The following is a 20,728-nucleotide window of genomic DNA, read 5'->3' on the forward strand; positions in this document are numbered from 1 at the left end:
AAAACAACTTCCTCAACTAGATGGGGATGTGCTGCTGCAGCATTTTTAACGGCCTTTTTCGAAGACAGCAGATGTATTTCGAGCAACCAACGTCCGTCAGTTGGAAGAATTTTTAAGATAACGATATTGGAAATTAATTTATTCTCAGCAAAAAGTTTGCGTATTTCAGACCATCTGACGTCGTAGCCGTCGTCGTTTCACGAGACGCACCCAAACGTGAGTCGCATAAATTTACACCGCCCTAAAGGGCTTTCGGGTTAATACACACGGACTCAGTGGTCAATCAAAGAAGCATCACTTTTGATGAAATTTCGCGAGCATCTGTCGAAAGTTGGAACTTTATGATCATTACTTGTCCCCATTCTTTGCTAACTCGGTAAATCTGGTTTCTGTATGGAGTGTACCGGTTTGACGATTGACGATTGCTTGAATCAGAATTTTCAATTGATTGGTCTGAATGGCGACGGGAAATAATTATTCCACGCTTGATGTGCAAGAGAGAACCAAAACGTGGAATTGGAGTCGAAATTTTCAATTAAAATTGCTGGGAATTTTGGCAACACCTCGACTGAGTGGTCCATCACAGTAAGCGAGTAACAAAAGCAATTGATTAGCGCTGGTTGTGGCGCGTTTCGGTAACTCCATAGGCCACTCCGATTCGTCACCAAATCACAGCGTTAATATCACCAGTCAGTGGAGTGATGATGGAAGGTTGCGGAACTTGGCACTTTACTGCCCGGGATGTGAGCCTAAAAGGAAAATTACGATCATCATTATTAGCGGAGATGTAATTCACGTTAATAACATTTAGGCGAAACAAATTCTCTCGCTCGGTGGGTCCGGGTGCTTGGTCCCGCATGGGGCCCTTCTGAAGTCCGGAGGCATTTCGCGCTGTGACCGATGACGGTCAATTTAGCCGCACGATGGTGACGCAGAGAAAAACGTCTTCTCTCACGTGAACATCACTGGCCACACTCTGACAGGCACCCGCTGAATGAAGAGCTTTAACAATAAACAATAATTTTCCGTGATTCTCTTTTGATGTGTGACCATATGAGTTGCGGTAGTACGTACTGATGGGTCACGGTTAGGTTGGAGGAAAATGTACAGGAAATTAGCGATTAGCTAATCATTTAAGCATCAGCGACAATTATGCTCGGTTGGTCACCTTTTCAAACATTGAACAGCCGTCATTTGGTGGGTTAGATTCCAATGACATCGATAATAATGTTCAAGTTTTCGAGATAATCTAGAATAAACATAATTCAAGGTATAATTTCACCATTTAGAACTTTTCCTGGTGAAAAAAAAACATTTCTACAATAAAACAACGATGCCTATCATTAGTTATTTGCGAAACATGTGATTATAAGCTGAATGAGTTTTATTTAAAGTGATTAAATAGGGTCTGAAAACAAAGCAAAGCAAAATCTTGGTGCTACATTCCGATTCGGAACTTGACCTCCTTTGATTATGTACCTACAGCCTTTTCGCAGCCAACTGTTCAATGTACAGGACAATTGCGAGGCTACGATCCTACTAACACTAACAGTCTCTCACAATCCGTGACACGAACCTACAACGACTGGCTGGTTGGAGCCCAACTCTGAAAACATTATAGGCCTATTATACTTACCACAAAGCTTTATTCGTAACTGTAATCAGAATATTTTTTTTTCTACGTTCAGGATTCAATTTTTCAAACTTGAAAGAGCAGAAGGGGAGAGCCGTACAAGACGCACCAGTTGTGTAAGATGGCCCATCCTATTAATTCCCCAAAATACTTATACATATGGCTTTATATGACGAAATTCTGCGCTTTTCTCATAAAAACCCAGCTTCTCTACAGTTCTCATATAAAAAAGTGTGCCATAATGGCTAAAATACTCAAGAAACTGTGCAATTGGCTGTGGCTCTGTCCAACATGTAATTATTTATGAATTTTCTTTAAGCTTTTATGATTAACTGACTTGTAAATTATACAAAAAACTATGGTTCCCCTAACCTTTACACTTTTGGAGTTTATAATGCTATGAGTAGTTCAAATTATTTCACCAACGTTCGTCAACTTTTACCTAAAAACAATCAACATTAAAATTGGGGCAGAATGCACTACGAAGAGCTTGCAGGAGATTGCTTGACAACTTAGAGCGTGTTCCATTATTTTTGATTTTACTTTCGAGACATCAAGCGCTTCTCACTTTGCGTGCTGATTTCTGCTAGTGGCATATTAGCCTACTGCTTTGGAGCATACTGACCTTTGTTGTGGTGCGTTTTGGTCACGGGCTTGTTTGGCGGCAATGGTAATTTTTACCAAAAAAGACATTGAAATCGAGTATTTCATTATAAACTTCGTCATATACCATACAATAAATAGATCCTACAACCATACTACACGTTCAATGTCGCTTTGAAATGATTTGAAGCGCTGTAAATCGCGTAAATGCTTAACTGGTGCGTTTTGTACAATCCTCCCCAATTTGTGTAGTTGGGTGAACAGATATGAAAAGACTATGAAACGATTTGACTCGCAAACAACATTTCGTGCAAGAAGAAAAGCTTGCGTAAAATAGGATAAATTATATTATCTTGTACCCAATAAATGAAGGAACGGTGGGCTTATAGCCGGCATAGTGTTATTGAAATACCACAGATAACAGACATCCAAGCTAATTTCGCTTTTCGTTCAAAAAGACGCAACGGTTTTTTAGCATGTCGCAATACGCAGTATGGTGGAACACTCAGTAGTCAATAATTTGATAAAATCGATAGTTTTCCAGCTCTTATCGATATAATCGCAAAACGGTACCTCTTGTACCGTTTTTTAATGTAGAAATTTTTAGCAGTCGTAATTTGTACACAATCGACAATTTTATTCAATCCCTGTTTATATTTGCGTTAAATTAATTTGTTTGTTTTGGTGTTGATTTGAAAAAAAAAAAAATACACAAACCTTACAAAATGAGGGTTATATCGTTACAAGAACAGCGACTCTATAATCTGTGAGAATTTTGCAGCTTTCACTATAATCCAGCGCTGCCGTCACTAAAATGGTTGAAGTCGCAAGTTGCAGAAAGATGTCGTTAGCATTCCAAACAACGAAGAATTTGAAATCTTACACGCGATTTCTGGAGTTTGGTGTTCCCAAGCTAGAAGTCTGTTATCTGTGCTACTACTCAGTTATAATTTATTGTCGATTCAAGCGTCTCCTTAAAAACAAATATTAAAAATATCAGTTAAGCAGTTTGTTAACCAATTCGCTATGTTCTACGATTATTGAATTTTATTGGTAAAACGGTTATTTTTTCACGGGCGGGTTCAAACCGGCCACGAGTGCTATAAAATTGACTAGTTTCATCTGCATTGTTTATTAGGATGGGGCGAAGTGATCGATTTTCCAAAACCAAGTTTTTTCTGGTTCCATTTCGGGCCCCAAACAATGCTAAACTCATTAGATGTCGATTGGTTTTGTCTCCGCCTGGCGCATTGCATTTCGAATTTGTATGAAAAATCGAATGGGAAAACCTACTATTTTGTATTTCCCTTTCTAAAGAGCGCAGTACATTGCATCATTGATGTATAGTAATTGAGATGCTTAAAAACCTTGCCAAAGACACTGAAAAGCTGTCCTTAAAAAAGTTATGACTGTTCGAAGTTGAATTTGTCGAATTGATTGCAGAAAATCAAATTTCCTGCCAACACCTGTGTGTACCTGTGACAGTAGTATCACCATCAGAAATATCATGCCGTATCGAGTTTATACACTCAGCTGGATCAAGCAAGCAAATGTAAGTCAATATTCTAGGTGCAGATAGGATCTACACCATGTTGCAGAGGTAACTTCTGATGAAAATCTGACTGACGCCGGTACACTGGTAGTGTTGGCAGAAAAGCTATAACAGTTTGGGATACCCTAGCTCTGGAAGTCGAAACCTAGCTCTTTGGAAGTTATAAAACGTATGGCTTAAGCTACTCTCAGGTCTCTAGAATGTAAAATGTAAAAAGTAGGTTTTTTCATACAAATTTCCATACAAATTTGAAATACAATTTGCCAAGCGGAGACAAAACCAATCGATTACCCATTAAGGGGCTATATCTACCAAAAAAAATTTTTTTACGCCATTTACTTTTATTGGCCTAAATCATGCTAAAACTTTTCTTCAAGAATCAAAATCTAAATCGCCTAAGTATAGATCTAAACTCAAAGTTCGTTCAAATAAATTTTTAACGAACAACTTTCATACTCCAAAATCACATTTTTCGTTTAATTTGGCGATGCTCGTTTTTCATTTTATTTCGAAGCTTTGTAAACTAGCAGAAGTTACCCACGATCGTTGTCGTTTTTCAAACTTGAAGTATAGAGGTCTCTGCCACAAATTTCGACCGTTATAGCGTCTCTACAGAACGTGTTTACTCACAATTTCCCTTTGTTCAGTCGATCATTCGTTCTCGTTGTGTACATTCTTTGTTTGAGTTGTTCTATACTTTTAACTGTGAGTTATATTCAAAAGTACTTGAATATGAGTGACAAGTTTGAGTTTTGCGTGGGATCGGGCGCCAACTGTGTCAAAGTTGCTAAGCATCGCATGTCCGACATCGCGAAAGAGGCTAGGCGCAGCCATACATCAGATGACAAAAAGGAAGAAGTGGAAAATAAAACCCAGGAAGGACAATTTTCCGGCGCAGGGATAGCTGACTGAAGGTAAAAAATTATTAGGGGCTTTGTTATTGCGATTCTCAAGATTTATAGCATTTTGAAAATTTAAACGCGTTTTTCTCAAAACCATGTTTTCAAAATCGGCGGGCAGTAGAACTGAAAAAGTTTACATCCAATTGACTTGAAATTTTAACTGTAGCTCCTTCATTAAATTATCTAGTAAAGTACACACGATTTAAGCGATTGATTAACAACAACTAAAGTTATAAACAAGCAAAGTCGATTTTTTTTGTCGAAACAGAACTTTTTTTTTTCAAACCGTTGCCATTTTGCGAAGAAAAATTCTAAAAATATCATATAATCAGCGAACACTTATGTAGATAATGAAAAAAATTTTGTTTTGGTTATAGGTGGAGTTGAGCACGACTTCTACTGCTCGCCGCGGAACAACTTTTTAAAAAAGGGGTCACGGCAATCGCTGCACAGCTGCCATTTTGTAACAAAAATAGCAATAAAAATATTTTTTATATTCTGCAAGAGTTGCTCAATGCAATGATATATTATTTATATACCTTACATCTCAAATGTCCTGTAAAAAAAATCATGAAAAAAGCCTTGCTTTTTTGTGCATTTGGTAGATATAACCCCTTAATGCAGGATTATTTTGGGCCCTAAAGAGAACAAAAAACTTGGCTCTGGATTAGTGCTATCGAGATTCGTTTTTCTTTATAACGGCGCCCGGCAGTCTGCACATCATTGGCCTCAAAAAAGGCGGTTTTCGTTATTTTTTAAGATGAAAAAAAACAACGCAGAAAAATAATATTTTACTTTTTTGAGGTAAGTTTGGAAATTCTTCGCCGACAACATAAAACATGTGCACGCTCCCGTCCTTCTCGGTCTTTTGCATATAACCATGTACTTTTGTTAAAACTTGTCTAGAATCGAATTAAAAAACAAACACCAGAATTGAGTGCAAAATAACGTCCGCAACGTTGACGTAGAACTACATACAGCTGTTCGTTACAATACTTGCAATACGAATGAAAATGAGGGTAGCTGACCATTACAATCAACTTTGTCGTGCACCCCCTTAAAAGCAAAAACTACAGGCTGAATGGAGAAGTCATTTCTGTTCATTTCACACATGTCAACATTGTCCTCACTGTGAATTCACGCAACAAGTATGCTGTCACTATCAATATCTCTGAGACGCTTTTGATGCTGAATGTCTGAAGGATGATGACTGAAAATGACTGAAATACGGCGACGAAGTAAGTTGGCCTATCAAAACGGACTCTGTTACCTTGTGACTACGAATCTCCCTTCATCTTGATGTGCAGGACCAGTTTGTTTATTTATTTGTTTCTTCAAAAATTTAAAAGTCGCAATCTTGTTTGAGCCGTCGTCGCAGGTATGCGAAAATATTTGCATTATTGAAACACCGTAGCTCTCATTAACGTCCATTATTTGCGTTTTAAAAACTTGCGCTTTTTGCCTCTCTTTAATTTTAATCATGCTTTAATTCAAATTACTCAAATACGGATGACGAGCATTGATACCAAGTATGTGGCGGTTGTGTTTTGTGCCGAGTCGATTTTGAGACTGATCAATTTTCCTCTCATTTCATTCGAAACAGCAATTCGGATCTTTTGAGCGGCGGAATCTAAATGCTTTTTGATGTTTGATCGGTTCAACGTTACTCCAGTAGCTGTAGCAATTGAATCAAAAAGTCGTCAACCCTTCCCATTCCAAGCTTGCGAGAGGACGTTTTGCAACTATCGAATCCGAACATTTTGGACGGCTACATCTTCAAGTCGCAAAATACCCACCCCAGTGCTTTTTCAGTATGTATGGCGAACACATGTCGGTCAAAGTTTCCCGGTTCGTACCTTAATTGCTCGTCATTCTGATAATATCGATGACACATCTGCCATTACGCTCGACAAACTTTGCAACAACACCGACTAAAGTTCTAGCACTCTGCCGCTTTTTAGAGTCTGTTATACGTCGATAAGGTTTGGATGAACCGGGCCTATCCATTTTCGGAACACTTTAAAAATTTTCTTGGCAGCTCTAAATGAAATTATCGCTTCTTCCTCACCGACTAAAAGAATCAAATTATTCTCAAATATCTCAGTCATTTTGTTGCGAATGACACAAACCGTCCTTTGTTTCATGACTGAATACAGGACTGAATGAAGACTAAGTCAACAAAACACCTAAATGTGAAAGAGATGTTAGTAGTTATGTAGCGGACAGGTCGAATGAGAATCTAAAGTTCATGTATCGAATTAATAACGTTGACTCTGAAAGCAAAAGATAGTTATTATACTAATTCTTACTCTTCAATGGACATTCGAAAGGTTTTCAATTGTAAGTACTTTAATTTTTTTTACTTGGCATGTTTCCCAAACGAACTTTTTATTCTGAAATTTCATAATTAGCTGCAGCTTCCGCCAAGCGAAAGCACAAAAGCATTCCCGAAAAAGGAGATGATTACCATTTGTCACAACCCTAAGCCTCGTTTCAAGCTGATGAGATGTTTGAGAAAGAATCAGGCTTAGTGAGAGATGTTACAACGAACTTTTATTAGATGAAACAGGTTTATTCCTTTTTGTTAAACTTTGTGGAACGAATCTCGTATATTTTTTCGAAGCAAAGTCTCTGGTGTTTCACTCACAACAACTTGTTCAACAGAAAATTATCATAATGAAGGTAATGTATAATGTAGACTAGTACAGCTCTCATGACATGAATGTAGCTTCCGCATGTGTCAAATGTGCCCTGCATACGTTTTCTCAAGTGATTTGAATTGTAATCATCAGACATGATTTAAATAATATTGAAATTTGACAGAATAAAGTTTTACGGATGATCGCACGCGTAGGCCTAAACGAAAATTTAACCAGAACATCCGCATTCTGTGTCATTAGTTTTTTTTTAATCATGTCTAATTATTGAAAAGGGTTTATGTAAAAATGGTATCGATGATCACAAATATTTTAAGAGCCAGACCGGTTTGTTTGATCGGTTTGCATCTTAAAAAAAAAATGCTAATAGCACAAAACGACATCTTTAGACCATAGAAACATCCAGATCAAAAATAATTGATTGAAATGGTTGCCATATGTTGCGTGGAATTGCACAGGTTTTTTGGTTGATCCACCAAGGACATTGCCGTGGCAGAACTACCGGGCAAATCCGCATGCATCAGCTAGCTTGGAGCATTGGAACCGAGCTGTGACGATTCCTTACCTTGATTCACTTGTGACCTCACTGGAAACACGGTTCGGTGAAAACATTCTGTATACTTTCCCGAAAGCATGTGTCTAGCCTCTTGCAAAGTGCGATAGTGGTCAACCTCCTGCAAATCTCCATAAAGTTTTCCAGCCTCAAGATTTTTGTATAACTTTCTGTGGAATTTTTCTCCTTTTTTTAATATATACATATTTTCCTTGTTGCACTGCTTTGGTGACAATCCTGTCGTAGGCTTCGAAGCACGTCGAATAGAAGGAGATGCTGAAAAATATGAAATATGGTTGGGTTTTAGTGACTCGATTTGGCACAAATTCGCGGCAAAAATAGAAAACACTATATTGATTACAAGGTATCAATTGATTGTTTCAATTGAAAATACCCAAATCTTACCTGAGCATTTCAGAATCCGTCGATACTGCGTTGTGAAAACAGGAGATATGAATGCATCGGGAGCAAAATGCGCCGAACAAACAAATAAATTTTTTGTGACCGTATTCGGCAACTGTCCGAAAAATCTGAGCCAAACTCGCCTTCTTTTCTCATTCTTTGGGAAGCGATGAAATGATCATTGCTGTGTCGGCTTCGACGGATCTGTCGTTGTTTTCTTATGGGCTCTATTACCGCAACCAGGAACATGGCACTTTCGCATTCTGTGTAATAAACAAAAATATGTTCAGCACTTTTTGATAACTGTACGAATGATGCTCACCTGTATTCTATGTAAAAAGATTCAGAAATTACTGAAGAATCAGTACGTTACAAAGAAAAAGCGAAATGCTAACTAACTAAAATAATGGATATCCCATACAATTTTTCACGATTTAGTACCAGTGATGTCACTTTTGAAATGGTATGTGTAATTTTGTGTATATACAGTGATTCCAATATGGCGTAGTGAAGTACCTCGGATAGATATTTCTTGGGGTTTGATTATTTTCAACATAGATCCATCTCTGCAATAATGGTAAGCAAGAACATCGATTTTTGAATAGAAGTTTCAGCTACCATAATTTACTTCCGCACGACTATCAAAGGTTAGTCGTGTTCTGACAAGCACGAACGAGTAATTTTTGTGAACAGCTCAAGCAACATGGTGCAAAATACAATGTTTTATCAACATGTAGAAGATAATGTATACGTTAAAGATTTAGTTTTGCTTAAAAACACCATAAAGCTTATATGTCCAAAGTAGTTCCGCATGTGAAAAGAAGCCCCGCACGGCGGTACGCAATCAAATCTCCTCAGCGGTGCATCGACTCAAAATCATTGGCGGTGCACAAGTCTAATTTTATCTATAAGCTTGCATATAACTTTGGTGCAACAACTTGTACAGAATATTGCGTAAAATCTTTTTTTATGCAATTGACTTTTCCTAACTTCGCGCGACGGCAATCTTGTTTGTTCGAAACTCCGCTATGCTAGTATAGTATAGTATAACAGTTATAATTACCTGTTGCAAATATGTGATTAGGGGTGCACAGGAAATCATTTTTTAATGTTATGTTACTCAATGCCCTTATTTCATTGTTCTATGACTATTTAATTTTATGTGACGTGGTATTAAGAAGTTAACAAAGTCTGGTTAATACGATACCTTGGTTATTTATAAGGAATATGTTTGATGTACGAAACAATAAGAACTGCTACCAGATATACATGAATATTCAACAGACAAAGAAGCCTTCCCACCTGCTGATGACAACGCATCATGGTATCTACATGGTACCGCTTCCTTGTGGTTATAATAAATTATAAACATTGTTTACCATTTTCTACAAAGACCATATCGCATAAATTATCATATTATTATTATAACGTTGCTCATCGAAACACAAGCGCTCAAAAGCAAACTTTTCACTTCTTTTCGTATTTTGTAAAATGCCAAAAAAGCTAGGTTATGAAAGTCCTTTCAAACAATTTTCAGCAACTTTTCGCAAAGCCTTTGAAAGCGCTAAATGTATTTTGTCTCTGTAAGTATCTGTAAGTGGGTTTCCGATGAATCATTGTGTTGCTATTTTAAAGCTGTTCCGAAAACTTTACGACACTCCCCACAGAGTGTGGTTTGGAACGAACGAAACATGAAAGGCCCCTCTTGTTTTGGACAAAAACTTGAGCACAGTAAAGTGCAATAACCATAAACATAACTATTCCCGTTAGTGCACGAAGGCAATAATGAGCAACGATTACACACATACTGTATAGCTGCATTCTCGACAAGAGTGGTTCTGCTTCCACCAGCGGGTCCAGCTTGTGATATAGATTGGACGATGGAGACGCCCGGTATCAAGTTGGCATAAAGTGGCAACTTTTTAACACCTTTCAGTTTCTTGGCTGCTCGAAGTAGTTCATTGTACAACTTGACCGCCGTCTTCACTGCTCTGCAGTGGAACCGAAACCTAAATAGAGCCATTCGTGAAGCCCCCTCGTACCATGATGTCCAGTACTTGGGTACAACTGAAGGAAACACAAAAACAACAAACTGCAATAATGCATTAATTTAATTCTTCCGCCTTTCTTCTCACTTCGCCGGGCTTCATCTAAGCTGCCGGGGCATACTGACATCTCAGACTTATCCTCAACTTTCATCACAACGGCGAGTGTAACGTGGCAAGCATCTTTGAACAACTTTGAGAACGCCGAGAGGGACCATAGTGCGGAAAGCTTTCAGGTGGCGGCCAAGTTGCGCCGTACAAACGCGGGACCGGAAGAAAACACTTTAGAATATGGATTATCGTCTTGAGAGCCCGAGATGAAACATTAGACTCCAGAAAGGCGCCTCACGAGTAAGGGCGAAACTTGTGTGCTGTGATCCAAAGTGTGTGTGTGTGTGTGGTAAAGTTTCATCTAAGCTAGATTGGAGGTGCCGTATTCGACTGTAGAAGAAAGTTTCACACAATGTAAATAATGTACAATATTGTAGTGTCAGAATATGACCGCCAGAGTTTTTTTACATTAATAGGAGAAAGATTTTTTTTATCTGGAATTCATCCCCAATTGAGTCGTGTTGATTTTCAATTCCGCACGACTATCAAAGGTTAGTCGTGTTCTGACAAGCACGAACGAGTAATTTTTGTGAACAGCTCAAGCAACATGGTGCAAAATACAATGTTTTATCAACATGTAGAAGATAATGTATACGTTAAAGATTTAGTTTTGCTTAAAAACACCATAAAGCTTATATGTCCAAAGTAGTTCCGCATGTGAAAAGAAGCCCCGCACGGCGGTACGCAATCAAATCTCCTCAGCGGTGCATCGACTCAAAATCATTGGCGGTGCACAAGTCTAATTTTATCTATAAGCTTGCATATAACTTTGGTGCAACAACTTGTACAGAATATTGCGTAAAATCTTTTTTTATGCAATTGACTTTTCCTAACTTCGCGCGACGGCAATCTTGTTTGTTCGAAACTCCGCTATGCTAGTATAGTATAGTATAACAGTTATAATTACCTGTTGCAAATATGTGATTAGGGGTGCACAGGAAATCATTTTTTAATGTTATGTTACTCAATGCCCTTATTTCATTGTTCTATGACTATTTAATTTTATGTGACGTGGTATTAAGAAGTTAACAAAGTCTGGTTAATACGATACCTTGGTTATTTATAAGGAATATGTTTGATGTACGAAACAATAAGAACTGCTACCAGATATACATGAATATTCAACAGACAAAGAAGCCTTCCCACCTGCTGATGACAACGCATCATGGTATCTACATGGTACCGCTTCCTTGTGGTTATAATAAATTATAAACATTGTTTACCATTTTCTACAAAGACCATATCGCATAAATTATCATATTATTATTATAACGTTGCTCATCGAAACACAAGCGCTCAAAAGCAAACTTTTCACTTCTTTTCGTATTTTGTAAAATGCCAAAAAAGCTAGGTTATGAAAGTCCTTTCAAACAATTTTCAGCAACTTTTCGCAAAGCCTTTGAAAGCGCTAAATGTATTTTGTCTCTGTAAGTATCTGTAAGTGGGTTTCCGATGAATCATTGTGTTGCTATTTTAAAGCTGTTCCGAAAACTTTACGACACTCCCCACAGAGTGTGGTTTGGAACGAACGAAACATGAAAGGCCCCTCTTGTTTTGGACAAAAACTTGAGCACAGTAAAGTGCAATAACCATAAACATAACTATTCCCGTTAGTGCACGAAGGCAATAATGAGCAACGATTACACACATACTGTATAGCTGCATTCTCGACAAGAGTGGTTCTGCTTCCACCAGCGGGTCCAGCTTGTGATATAGATTGGACGATGGAGACGCCCGGTATCAAGTTGGCATAAAGTGGCAACTTTTTAACACCTTTCAGTTTCTTGGCTGCTCGAAGTAGTTCATTGTACAACTTGACCGCCGTCTTCACTGCTCTGCAGTGGAACCGAAACCTAAATAGAGCCATTCGTGAAGCCCCCTCGTACCATGATGTCCAGTACTTGGGTACAACTGAAGGAAACACAAAAACAACAAACTGCAATAATGCATTAATTTAATTCTTCCGCCTTTCTTCTCACTTCGCCGGGCTTCATCTAAGCTGCCGGGGCATACTGACATCTCAGACTTATCCTCAACTTTCATCACAACGGCGAGTGTAACGTGGCAAGCATCTTTGAACAACTTTGAGAACGCCGAGAGGGACCATAGTGCGGAAAGCTTTCAGGTGGCGGCCAAGTTGCGCCGTACAAACGCGGGACCGGAAGAAAACACTTTAGAATATGGATTATCGTCTTGAGAGCCCGAGATGAAACATTAGACTCCAGAAAGGCGCCTCACGAGTAAGGGCGAAACTTGTGTGCTGTGATCCAAAGTGTGTGTGTGTGTGTGGTAAAGTTTCATCTAAGCTAGATTGGAGGTGCCGTATTCGACTGTAGAAGAAAGTTTCACACAATGTAAATAATGTACAATATTGTAGTGTCAGAATATGACCGCCAGAGTTTTTTTACATTAATAGGAGAAAGATTTTTTTTATCTGGAATTCATCCCCAATTGAGTCGTGTTGATTTCAATTCTGATCATCACATGGACCACCTTTTAAATTGATGTAATTCACGATAAAATCTCTACACTTCAAGTACACTGTCAGTTCTATTTGGGACGCTCACGTTGTTGGCACTGCTTGTTGTCCAGCTTCTCGACAAACACTTTTGTGGCATATTCATATTTTCAGGGGGCTACAGGCACTTTTACCCGACTTCAAGCCGGCGGCGTCCGCTTTTTCATATTGTTCCGATTTGCAAAGCGGATTAATGTTTTAAAATTTTCGAAAAGCGGATTATTATCATACGGTGTTACACTTAATTCTACCCCGTCGCTGTATGTGGGGGAAATTACCATCACCACCGGGCGACGGCAATGGAAAATTTTACCCGTTCTTCTCGCCGGTCGGGTTCATTAGCTAAAGCCGCCGGCAGCCCAAAATCCCATAGTAAAACGAAATAATCTAAACAGCTGTATGCAAGTGGCAGCAGCCGGGCAGCCACAGAAAGCGTATGCGTGGACTGCCAGACGAAAGTCGGAATGCGGAAAAAATAAACTGCAAATGCAAATGTTTAATCCTTTCCCGGTGCCGTACAAACCAACGAAACTGCCGGTATTACTGGAACAGTTGCAGAAGTCCCACCGGGAACGAAATGAAGTGACGATAAAAAGTTTCCTACAAGCTGGAATTAAACTCTCCGCCGTAGTAGGTACTAATTACGCTTATTTCTCGTTTTTTTTTTTCGATGGTTAAAATGGCAGCCCTTCCGGGGCGGTGCTAATGAGATTCGCTTCCGGGTGCAATCTGCCGGATTGCAACTGCCGTAGGTTTCGTTTTCCGGTTTCGGGCGAGTTTTGCAGGCCGACAAATATATGAGTGGGATTCTGTGTTTAAAACTGTCGCTCTTTGATTTAAGTTGTAAATAAAATGTTCTTTAAATTTAGTCTAACCTCGCTTCGGTCGGTGTCATTCCGTATAATTCGTCTTTTCGGCACGTGCGAGCCCCCAACGCGGTGGCGACTAGATTCTCGCAAACGACTGGCAAACAATTCCGAATCACCAAACAGTCAGTATTCATCGAAACTTTTTCTCGAATATCACCCTTTTCTCGAGCAACTTGTATACATACACACACATTCCGATTGCGTACGACTTCCAGTCCGCAAGGCGAACCTCATGTTTAATTCTAATTAAAACTTTTCTGTAACGAGCTTTTTCCCTCGTTAGGCACGCAATCAATCACCTTGTTCTCGGTGGGTGATCGTTTCGCTAAGCCACCGCCTGGCACTTTTAGACGAATATCCTTTTTGCCAGGAGTGTGCGGAATTCGCACGGCGTTCGAATTCGAACTCTGGCAGGCGACAAACGAGCTTCGAATCGAGACAGTTCGGTCGATTCAATTTGTCGTGCAAGTTGTTTGCTTAAAGAGTCACAGAAATGTAGGGGGTGGGCAGGGTGGTAGACAGAGCGTGATGATTTTGCATCTGAGGTTCGTTTGCATTAACAACGTACAGTGGGAAATTCGACAGTGTGGTATACTAGAGTAAGCTGAGCTAAAAACCACAAACGAACGACCAACTGTAGCCCGACGTTGGTTGGTAACGAAAATTGTCAATAAGCGAAAAGTTTGCTCGCACTCAGCAGAAGATTTATTGGTTAACCTTGGTTCAGTGCTCAAATTGGTTTGTCGGAACGTGTTGCCCTACAAGGTGGCGGTGTTGCTTCGTTCGGCACAATAAATAATAGAAAAAAAAACGAACGCAGCTTCCCACAGAACGTGACAATTTTACATCTCCATCGCAAACCGAAAGTGGCAACGATTGTCCTTATTCAAACCGGTGTCGATCGGTGGGAGGCACGTGGAAATAACAGGCTGATGGTTACCAACAGTTGTAAATCTGCAAACAGGTAAAAACAACTTGACGTGGGTTGAATTTCATTGAACGGAATCGTCGGTGACACAAAAAGTTTCCGTATGTTCCCTTATCCAGAAAGTAATATATTTGAAGGAGAATTAGCATATGTCATTGAAAATTTTAACCTTCTGACAACGGTTCGACACAACGTCTATACAAACAAGGACGGAATAGTTAAAAAAATTAAGCAATTGGTATCACTCAAGCGAATTTAACTTATCTATACTTTAACATGGGTTTGAACTTGGATTTAAACTTGAAATTTAAATCAAACTTAAACTTGAACTCAAACCTGGACATGGACTTGGACTTGGACTTGGACTTGGATTTGGACTTGGACTTGGACTTGGACTTGGACTTGGACTTGGACTTGGACTTGGACTTGGACTTGGACTTGGACTTGGACTTGGACTTGGACTTGGACTTGGACTTGGACTTGGACTTGGACTTGGACTTGGACTTGGACTTGGACTTGGACTTGGACTTGGACTTGGACTTGGACTTGGACTTGGACTTGGACTTGGACTTGGACTTGGACTTGGACTTGGACTTGGACTTGGACTTGGACTTGGACTTGGACTTGGACTTGGACTTGGACTTGGACTTGGACTTGGACTTGGACTTGGACTTGGACTTGGACTTGGACTTGGACTTGGACTTGGACTTGGACTTGGACTTGGACTTGGACTTGGACTTGGACTTGGACTTGGACTTGGACTTGGACTTGGACTTGGACTTGGACTTGGACTTGGACTTGGACTTGGACTTGGACTTGGACTTGGACTTGGACTTGGACTTGGACTTGGACTTGGACTTGGACTTGGACTTGGACTTGGACTTGGACTTGGACTTGGACTTGGACTTGGACTTGGACTTGGACTTGGACTTGGACTTGGACTTGGACTTGGACTGGGACTTGGACTTGGACTTGGACTTGGACTTGGACTTGGACTTGGACTTGGACTTGGACTTGGACTTGGACTTGGACTTGGACTTGGACTTGGACTTGGACTTGGACTTGGACTTGGACTTGGACTTGGACTTGGACTTGGACTTGGACTTGGACTTGGACTTGGACTTGGACTTGGACTTGGACTTGGACTTGGACTTGGACTTGGACTTGGACTTGGACTTGGACTTGGACTTGGACTTGGACTTGGACTTGGACTTGGACTTGGACTTGGACTTGGACTTGGATTTGGACTTGGACTTGGACTTGAAGAAAGAAGCACCAACAAAAGAACCAACACCCAAGAAGCCAATAAATTTGACGAGAAGCTGAACAGTTCCCGTAAAGGTTACGTGCTGCAAGCCGAGATGTGCATAAGCTTGGACAGCAACCTTCTTACGGACGACTGTGAGGGGATCGGCAGGTCGGAGCAGTAATTCGATGAGCATCGGAACGACGAAGCAGTAGAAGAGAAGACAAGAGGATTCCAGTTCCCGATCTCCTGGAGGTGGAGAAGGGGATTGGTCGGCTGAAAAACAATAAAACTAGTGGAGTGGACCAACTTGTCAGCAACCTGTTGAAATACAATGGAGATGTTTCTAGAGCTAGAGCCATTCACTGAGTCGTTACCAAGATTTGGGAGGAAGAACAAGTGGATGGAAGGTATTGTGTGTCCCATCTACGAAGAAGGTGACAAGCTGGAGTGCTGCAATAACCAAATCACTCTGCAGCTAGCTACAAATACTTTATCGTCGACTGTCGCTGTGTGTCAAGACGAGGTGATGGTCGCTCGTGCTCACTGTTTAACATTGCCCTGGAAGTGTGATTAACAGAGCGGGAACCAACATGAGAGGCATGATATTCCAAAGGTCGGTTCAACTGTTTGGCTTCGATATCGACATTGTGGTTCGAAATTGTATGAAAATGGCGGATACGTACATCGGACCAAAGGCCGAAGCCAAGCAGATTGGACTGGTCATCAATGCATCGAAGACGAAGTCCATGAAATAGAAGGGCTCACGAGAAAACAGTGCTAACTTCCCACCTCGAGTTCTAGTTAGTGGTGATTAAATAGAGGCGGTCAACGAGTTAGTGTACCTGGGCTTACTGGTTTGGTTACTACTGACAACAATCTTTTTTTCGCCACGAACAGTCATCGGGCGCGGACGCGTTTTCATTTCGCTCCGCAATTTAACTTGTATTTTTATTTTTATTTTTTTTACACCTTGACGGCGTCGCGAGTGCACGTAAGCAACAATTTATTTATTTATAAACAATCTTTGACCGTCGCGCTACCGCGTGTATCTAACCTTTTCTCGACAATTCGTACTCGCCGCGTAACAATTTTTAATCAGTGCTATGGAAAAGTGTGGCATAACCAACTGTACTTCGACCGACAACCGTTTCCTGTGGAAATGCGAAGGAATATGCAAAAGGCACTTCCACGCTGCCTGCGTAGGAACCCGTAGAAACCAAGAAGAACTACTGCGTTCATTCATGCTGCCCTTATGCATAGAATGCCAGGAACAGTTCATGGACCAACTCCAACTGAAGAAGCTCATCCAGCACCAGAAAATTTTAACAGAAAGTATTGAATCACAAATCAAATCAAATCATTCAATAATCAGTCAACTTCCTAACCTGACTGTAACGCACGACACACTGGACAGTATCAATACACTGCTTTCTGAATTGAAGACGGAAATTAAAAAAGTAAATATTAACACAAACAATGCGTCGGCAAAAACCATAAATCGCATTTCGACGCTGTTCGGCGAACTTGGCCATGACTCCATATCGGACATATCGGACATTAGCAAAGAAAACCGGCAGCACACAAAGAACATACAACAGCACCTGGAAAAAGCATTTACTAATATAGAATCAAAAATTGACAATATGGAACACCAATTAGAAGCTATACATATACAAAATAAGAAAACAAACTGCAGTACAACGGCGCAGGAACTAATTAATGAATTAAAAGCGCTCAAAGAATCGAATTCACTCCAGCCAAAAACAGACAATCATCCCAGTCTGGCTGAAGAACTTCGCCTTTCGTTGCCACTTCCAGAATCGGACTCAGAAGAACACCGTACTCCAAATTTCACATCAGGCTGGCGCCTAATTGGCAATAAAAAAGTATGGAAACGCGACTGGACTGAATATGACGCCAGACAGCGTAAAAGACGCATGCAGGAAAAGCAAGCAGAAAAGGCCGCTCGTAAACGTATGCAGCAACGCAAACGTCAGCAGGAAAACTCAAACCCTATCAGCATAAGTAACACCTATAAACACGGAATAAACCATTTCGCCTGCAACTCAAAGAAAATTGCTGAAATGCCAAAACAACCATTACCCTCGGACAAAGACCTCCTGGCAGCTGCACGCGTTCAATTTGCTGGGCCGCCGAATTCAGACATAACATCAAAATTTATAAATTTCCAAAAAGGCGAAACTATCAACCCATATCGGACAGAAAAAAATGCAACTAACAATGAAAATTCTGCACCGGCTCCTGCCAGCAACGCCAGCATACAATCAGCACCGCAAGACAGCCAATTTGAACTTGACCCCATGCGTCCACCAATCGTCCGACTTACGCAGCAATCATCGAATGGCGACGAGCGCTTTTTGAAGGCTAGACTCCGCGACCCAAAAGTAATGCATATTACACGCCTATATCTCGCATACATGAAGGACCAACCATCATCTGTATGCGTAGAAGGAATGACACCAACCAGTATAAGAATGCTTCTCGCATCCGAAGGACTGCCGACATCTCCAGAACAGCTCCAACGCGTCTTTATTGAAGTCCATCAGGAATATGGACTCACGCCAGCCGAAGCAGTAGCCGACCTTCAATCATATCGTCATTTTTTATCAAATGAACGCACGCACCGTCTTCAACAACTTCGCGAAAGTGTAAATAAATTTAGTACAAATTTTCGCAAGTAAGGACGCCCTCTTCTGAGGCAGAACCATTATATTTAAACATAAGTAATAACTTGACTAACACTTCTTCGCTTCCTCGACAGAATGCGACTGAAATTCTTATCTATTGTCAGAATTTCAATCGCATGAAAAGCCCAAGCAAAATGAAAGAAATTCAACAAAATCTATTGTCGTCATCTTTTAAAATAATTTTAGGAACTGAAAGTAGCTGGGACGAAAGCGTAAGAAGCGAAGAAGTATTTGGAAACAATTACAATGTATTCCGGCACGATCGGAATTTGTCTACCAGTCAAAAAAAGTCAGGCGGTGGAGTCCTCATTGCCATTAATGTAGACTTTACTTCTGAAGAAATAATATCCGACAAATATAAAGAATTTGAACACGTATGGGCCAAAGCATTTATTGCTGGCGAAGAACATATCTTCTGTTCTGTGTACTTTCCACCGGAACATGCTCATAAACATTCGTATGAATTATTTTTCAAAACTCTAGAATCTATTATGTCTAACATGAAACCAGAAGTAAAACTGCATGTCTATGGCGACTTCAACCAACGTAATGCAGACTTTATTGTAGACATTGAAAATGAATCTATCTTACTCCCAGTCGTAGGCGAAAACGAAACACTGCAGTATCTTTTTGGCAAATCCTCAGAACTCGGTCTATATCAAATCAATCATGTCAAAAACAAACAAAATGCTTATTTAGACCTATTATTCACAAACTGCACTGAAGACTTCTGTGTAGATGCATCATTGACTCCCATCTGGAAAAATGAAGCATTCCACACAGCAATTGAATATTCAATAGTAATGAATAACACTTCGTACCCCAGCGACTGCGAGTACGAGGATGTACCGGAATACCACAAAACTGACTTCGAACAAGTCAAACGTAGACTTCGCATAATAAATTGGCGTAGTATAATTTGTAAAGAAGGAAATGTCAACGTAGAAGTATCAAAATTTTATGAAATAATTAATCAAATTATATCAGAAAATGTACCTCTAAAGAAAAGAAGACGAACGAACACCAACAAATATCCAGTGTGGTTTAATCCACAATTGAAGAACCTAAAAAATAGAAAACAAAAAGCACATAAAATATACAAAAAAGACAGCAATAGCGAAAATCTTCAAAATTACCAAGAAATTTGCTGTCAACTTGACGCAGCCATTAAAATTGCACATGAAGAACATAATCGTAAAATCGAATATCAAATCAAGTCTTGCCCTAAGAACTTCTTTAATTACGTAAAAACCAAACTAAAAAGTAACAACTTTCCATCACGAATGCATCTTGACAGTAATGTAGGACAAACTAGTAATGAAATATGTAGTCTTTTTGCCACTTTTTTTCAAGAAATTTACACCAAATATGAAGAAACAGATCGCGACCGCGAATACTTCTCGTATTTTCCTGAATTTTCGAATTCTTTATCTGTCAATCAAATATCTGAATTCGAAATTCAAAACGCACTTAAAAATTTAGACGCTACGAAAGGTCCTGGACCTGACAGAATAGCTCCAATTTTTCTCAAAAATTTGGCAGAAGAACTATCTACACCATTACAACACCTTTTTAACATGTCCCTGAAGAATGGAATTTTCCCAGAACTCTGGAAAACCTCATATTTAGTGCCAATTTTCAAATCTGGCGCTAAATCTGACATTCGTAATTATCGTGGAATTGCCATTATTTCATGCATTCCAAAATTATTTGAATCAATAATTAATGAAAAAATCTTTCAACAAGTAAAACACCAAATTACAACTCAACAGCACGGCTTTTACAAAGGCCGATCAACTACCACAAATCTTTTGGAATTCATAACTTTCACTCTGACTGTAATGGACAACGGTAACCACGTAGAAGCTCTTTATACGGACTTTAGCAAGGCATTTGACAGAATCGACATACCATTATTACTCTTCAAGCTCGAAAAATACGGAACTGAAACAAAATTTTTGGAATGGCTGCAGTCATACTTAACAAAACGAACACAAA

The sequence above is a fragment of the Wyeomyia smithii genome, chromosome 3, assembly GCF_029784165.1.
Source record: "Wyeomyia smithii strain HCP4-BCI-WySm-NY-G18 chromosome 3, ASM2978416v1, whole genome shotgun sequence".
NCBI classification, from domain to species: Eukaryota; Metazoa; Arthropoda; class Insecta; order Diptera; family Culicidae; genus Wyeomyia; species Wyeomyia smithii.